Source organism: Equus caballus, chromosome 21 (assembly GCF_041296265.1).
Source record: "Equus caballus isolate H_3958 breed thoroughbred chromosome 21, TB-T2T, whole genome shotgun sequence".
Taxonomy (NCBI): domain Eukaryota; kingdom Metazoa; phylum Chordata; class Mammalia; order Perissodactyla; family Equidae; genus Equus; species Equus caballus.
The window spans coordinates 15,885,128-15,891,194 of record NC_091704.1 but is presented as its reverse complement, the minus strand read 5'-3'; positions in this window follow the sequence as shown (position 1 = coordinate 15,891,194).

Below are 6,067 nucleotides of genomic sequence, written 5' to 3'. Positions count from 1 at the left end.
CAGCTGACGCTAGTTTATTCTCTTCCTGTGGGACGTAGTTCAACCTCATCTGCTTGGCCTTAGGGTCCGTTACAACCTGCCTCTAATGGACCTAGCCAGTCCCCTCTGTAGCCATTTCCCCTGGCTCCTCTATCCTAAAACCACCATTTCTCAAGCCTCAGGGCCTTTGCATATGCAGTCCCTCTGCTAGGAATGCCTCCACCCTTCCAGACTAATAATTCTTCATGCTCTGCTCTCCATGCCAAGTCAAGGCCCTTCTCCAGGACACTCTCCCTTCCCTACTCCCCAGCCCTGAGACCCTCATTTTACCCTCAACACTTGGGCTGGCAGTGTCTGTGTCCAGCTCTGTGCTCCCACCCTCAGACTGGAACTTCTCATGGGCAGGATCTGGGACTGAGCTTTCTCTGCTGCCCCAGGACCACTCAGCGAGGGGCTGGGCACAGAGGGGCAGCAGGAGGAGAGGCGTTGTTGTTGAAATAAGAAGCATGAGTTTCAAAGAGGACTCTGTGAGCCAGCACTCAAAGTTCTGCAATGGGCTCATAAGAATTTTGAGTTGGGCGGGAAGACTGCACAAGAGCAGGTCTGTTATGCACATGCATCTGTTCGTTGGTTCTCTGAGCACCTTCTGTGTGCCAGGCCCTGGGCCAGGTGAAGAAAGACAGCACCTCACCCCTCGTCCAGCTCATGTCTGAGAGGAGAAGACAGACAGAAACCCAATAATTGCACAAATAATAAATTTATGGTTACAAGCTGACATGGGCATTGGAGCACGCGATGGCAAGGGGAGCCTGTGTTGCAGTGAGAGAAAGCTTCCCTGAGGAGGTGACACTGAGCTGAGCTATGAAGGGTGACAGGGAGGTGAGTTGGCCAAAGAGGGGAGAGAAGAGTGATTCAGGCTAAAGGAACAGCATGTGCGAAGGCAGGAGGCTGGGCAGGACGGCCGTGGGCTGCTGTCCTCTCGGAGCCGGCCTTGCCTCAGGGCAAACATAGGACAAGCACTCCCTTTTGTGTATTCCTTCCTCTGCTTAGGAAAAAGGAGAAAGGATAGTTACACTTTAGCTTTTGAAGTTATTTAGGCGCCATGAAAACCCCATTTACTCGTGCATCTACAGGAATTCGTGCAAACGGAAAACATCAAACCCACGAGTAACTTTCCCACCTAACGACGCTTTGGCGGAAGGTTAAAGCCGTGACACCACGTTAGCTTAAGAGGACATTTCATCCAAATGTTTGCTTTTGATTTTTCAGCCTTACCTTTATGCTTTCAAACATCGGATTGTGTGGTCTTTAATCTTTTCCTCCTGCACATTTTCGGATTTCTGGAAAACTTACAGTTCGGCGAGGCCCTGGCGCCCCCCAGCGTCCCGACTGGGAAGCGCAGCCTGCGCGTCCCACCCCCGCCTCGCCGCGCCCCTGCGATCCCGGTTTCTAGGGGATGGAGCGATGTTCTCTCCTACCGCGTTCCGGCTCCTCTGCCTAGGCGCGCGAAGCTCCCGCTCGGTTCTCTGATTTGTTTTATTTCTAAACTAGTCCAGATTCCAGTGTCTCCAACTGCCCCCGTGTCTAGAGTTTAGGGCCGTTTTCTTCTCTGACCCAAGACCCAGAAGGTAGAGGCAGGATCGGTGCTTCTCTGCTTGTCGTGCTTCTTCTGTTTCCTTTTGCACGGGCCAGTTCCTCAGCTTTTCAGGATTTTTCATGACATTGAAACTTAAAAAATATATTTATTTTTTTGCTATAAAACTTTCTAATGGTTACAGACGTTAAGAGAGTTTTACAATGAACCCCAATACGTCTTTCACTGAGATTCACTCGCACAGAGTTGGTGGAAATGAACCACAGACGTGGTGTGGGTCCTTCTCGTGCATCATTTCAGGAAGCACGTGGTGCTCCACCCCCCCCCCCCCGCCCCCCCCTCCCCCCACTGTGGACCTGGAAATCTCATGCTCAGCTGTCTCTGGGGAGAGCAGGAGGGAGGAGCGTCTTGGGGGAGAGCCAGAAGAGGCTGTCCCCGCAGAAGCTTTTGTGGGCAGAGGGGGTGCAGGGCTGTGCGCCAGGCTGGTGAGGACACAGTGCTTCCCAGGGCGCGAGGAAGAACATGTTCTTTCATTCCCACGTCTCACTCTCTGCTTCTCTGAATCGGTGCCATGTCTGTTTCCAGCTCTTTCTGCCAACTGAGTGCATCACGAAGGACCAGAAGGTTGGAGGAAGCTAGAGGCAGAGACAGGGGACTGTGGCGCTGCTGGAGGCCCCACGGCCCATGGCAGGCGACTGGGGCGCTGGCCTGGAGGCAGCTGTGGCTCTGGCAGGGAAGGGCAGAATCCTGCAGCGCGAGGTCAGAAGACCATGCAGCGCAGAAGGAGGGCTCCGGGGGGAAGCCACTTGCCAAGGGCCAAGCGCTTCTGTGGAGTTTGAGTGGCCGCGTGGGGACAGACCAGGGTAGTTTCTTGTAGGAATGGCAGCGCTTTTCTGTGGTTGCTGATGTTTGGGTAACACCGTTGTTCTCTGCACGTCTGACAATTTTGTGACCTAGTCCCTTTTGTTAAATCCTCCTCTGTTTGAAGTACCCAAAGTGGTTTCTGTTTTCCTGACTGAAGCCAGACTGAATAGGTGTTTGGTACCAGCAGTTGCCCCAGGAAATGGACTCTCAAAGAGACCACTTTGGGGTTGGTTGGCTTTTGGCTTGGGCTTTGGTGCAGGGTTGACCTACTTGCCGTGGCCAGATGGGACCTGGGAGTCCACGGTTTGCAGTCACAAAAGAATAACTTCCGTGGTGGCCTGTGGCTGTCGGCTGTGAGCGCGCAGGTGGCTGCTGAGGGGCTTTGCTGGGCTGTGGATGACAACCACGAGCGTGCCGGGTGAGACGGCTGTTTTTGACTCTATTGAGAGTTTACGGAAAGAGAATGGCCGACTCGGACTTTAAACTTAGCCGGGATCGTGGCCAGAGGATGAGAGCTTGTCTATGACAGCCTGAGAAGGGTCTCTTATCCTTTGTAGCCGAAAATGGACCCAGAATCTGGTCCTGTGAGTGGCAGAGCAGCAGTGTGAGTTGGATTCACGGCCTTGAAAGATCATTCGGTTTGAGGTCTTCTGGTTCTTGGTTTGATGAGTGATTTTCAGTCACAATCTGGACTTTCAAATTGTGTTCTGAGGCTCTGGGTCTTATTAAGCTTCTGCTCTAGCTGCCTTTCTCTGACGCTGCTCTGCCAGGGGAGGGGGGTAGAAGTGGAAGCACAGGGTCTGGACTCGGCCTCCGTTGACACTTACGGGGAGACTCCTTGTTATTGCTGGGGGAAGGCCCCAGACCGTCCTCTGTGGCCTCACCGACACTGTGGGGGGGCGTGTTAGTGCTGGGAGCTGGTGAGAGTCTTGACTTTCCACTGGGCTTGCTCTGGTCCCGCTGCAGTGGGGAGGGAGCCTCTTTATGCCGAGTGGGGGTGGGGTAGAAGTGCAGGCTCCCTGATGCCGCCTGGTTAGTGGCTGGTGGGAACAGAAGTCTTGGCCCCTCGGTGGTCTTCTCAGACTCTGCTCCAGTGGGGGTGTCAAGGCGCCTTGTTCCAGTCTCACAGGGGGAAAGCCTTTGCCGGCGTGGAGGAGAGTGCGGCACCTTCTTCTCTCCTGTGCTGTTTGGCTGGAGTACAGTGGCTGCTGTGGACTGAATATCTGGGCCGCCCCCCAAGTTTCATATGTTGGAGCCCTAACCCCTGCGGCGATGGCTTGGGAGGTGATTAGGTCAGAGGGTGCAGCCCCCCGAATGGCATTGGCGCCTTATAAGAAGAGACACGGGAGAGCTTGCTCTCTCTTGTCACCACGTGAGGACATGGCAAGAAGACCACTATTTGCAAACCAGGAAAGGAGCCCTCGCCAGAACCCAAGCATACTGGCGCTCTGATCTCGGACTTCCCAGCCTCCGGAAATGTGAGAAATAAATTTCTGTGGTTAAGTGCCCCGGGCCATGGTGTTTTGTTAAAGCAGCTTGAACTAAGACTGTGTAGCTGTCTAAACAGTTTCTGTCTTGCTGCCTGCCCCTCTCTCGCTCCTTTGGCTGAGAGACAGGATTTTGTTGGGGCTCTTTCTCGGGGGAGGGTCTGTACCTGCTGGTGTTCCGGGTTGCCAGCTTCTTCAGATCCAAGTCTGGGATCTATGAGGCCAGAAGCAAGCCCGGGAACCCACGGCTGTGTCACTCCTTGGGTCCCGAGGTTCCTGGCTTGTCTGCCTTCTTCTTTCCACCATTCAGAGTTTCTTGTTGTTTTACAGCTAATGTGCAGGGTTTTTAGCTGTGCTTAGTGCAAAGAATGGGAAAAGTGTGTTCACTCTGTCTTCCTCCCTCCATCTGGATGGGTTCTGAGATACATATATAATCACGTCTATGATAATAATATATATATACATGATCATCTGTTTGGATCATATGTATATAATAAAAACATAGAGATTTCGGTCAATGATGGCTACTTCTCTCCTTTTTCTCCCTCCCTCTCCTCCTCTGTGTCCAGTTCTCTCCATCTTCAGGACTCATGTACCCCCTCTTCCTCTCCCACAGATTACCCCAGGTGTTCCCTCCTGTTGTCCGCAGGCGCGAAGGGCAAGGACTGACAGGTACCGCCGAGGCTGCTTGGTTGTTTAAGCAATCGGAGTTTATTGATAGAGGGAAACAGAACGAGGAGCAGGGAAGCAAACAACAGATCGGTGCTTACCACATCCACACCACGTCAGCCGGGAAGTCCCAACAGTTCCTATGCGGGCAGGATGCCGATTGTCCGGGTCTGAGGCAAAGCGTCCTTTCCTCAGTGAGACTCCCAATTGTTCCATGCCTGTGACTCCCTTTTATCCTAAGGTTTCTCAAGGTTTTGACTCAGGGTTTCAGACATTTGGATAGTTTGAGTCATTTCTTTTTGTTCCCACGGATGGGGTGCTTCTATCTCTTTTGTTCCCATGGATGAGATGTTTCTAAAGTCCTGCAGGTGCCCCTTGGGGTGGCCAGCCCAAACAAGGAACATGACACAGGACATCATCTTTGTAACTTGTGCCTTAGAGGCAGGGCCGAAGTGGTCATCTTTGGTCCCTAGCCTAGACACATTCCTTCACATAGGGCCCAGGCCCAGGGTCCTTGGAAGGCTGGGAGGTCAATGAACTCTGTACACCTACTGTTCCCTCCTTTGCTTGGCGTGGTCCAGACTTCAAAGAACCCTTTATGGCCCATGGGCTCCTCTGCCAGTGGCCCTGCCTCTCTGTCCTTTCCAGTGAATCTGCACTCATAGCCTCCGCTCCATCGTTCCTTCATCAAACACTTATTAAGCATCTCATTTCGGGGTACCCCTAAACCTGTGACCAGACACTCGGAGACGACCAGTGTAAGAGCCCCCTTTCCTGCAGCGGAGACATGAAGACAGGCAGGGGAACCCAGATGGCACATGAAAACACACAGGGTGCTCAACCTCCCCAACAACGAGGGACTGGAAACCACTGGGAGATGTCATTTCACCCTCCTCACCCAAGACGGATAAAAAAAGTCTGGCAACAGGAGTTCTGAGGGCATAGAGCAAAGAAATCCTTATGTACTTCTGGTGGGGGAGCAAATCAGGAAGATCACTTTGGAGAATAGCTTGCAATATCTCGAAAAGTTGAAAATGCATGTATTCTAAAATTTAGCAATTCCCCCCTTTGTTTTAAGCCCTACAGAGATGTAGGATGTATAGACATGCCTTACAGAAAGTGTAGGGTATATGCATACAGGTAAGCACGTAAGAAGACGGAATCAAGAATGCACCTCGTGGACAAGCACAATGGGGCCCATCCACACAGTGGAATGTCATTCAGCCTTAAGAAGGAGGTAAATTCTGACCATGTTACAACACGGATGAACCCTGAGGACATTATGCTGCTTGAAATAAACCAGTCACAACAGGACAAATACTTCATGACTACACTTACAACAGGTCCCTGGAGGAGTGACATTCACTGAGACAGAAAGTGGGATGGTGGGCGCCAGGGGCTGGGGTGGGGAGTTAGTGTTCAATGGGACAGGGTCTCAATTTTACAAGATGAACGAGTTCTGGAGACGGATGGT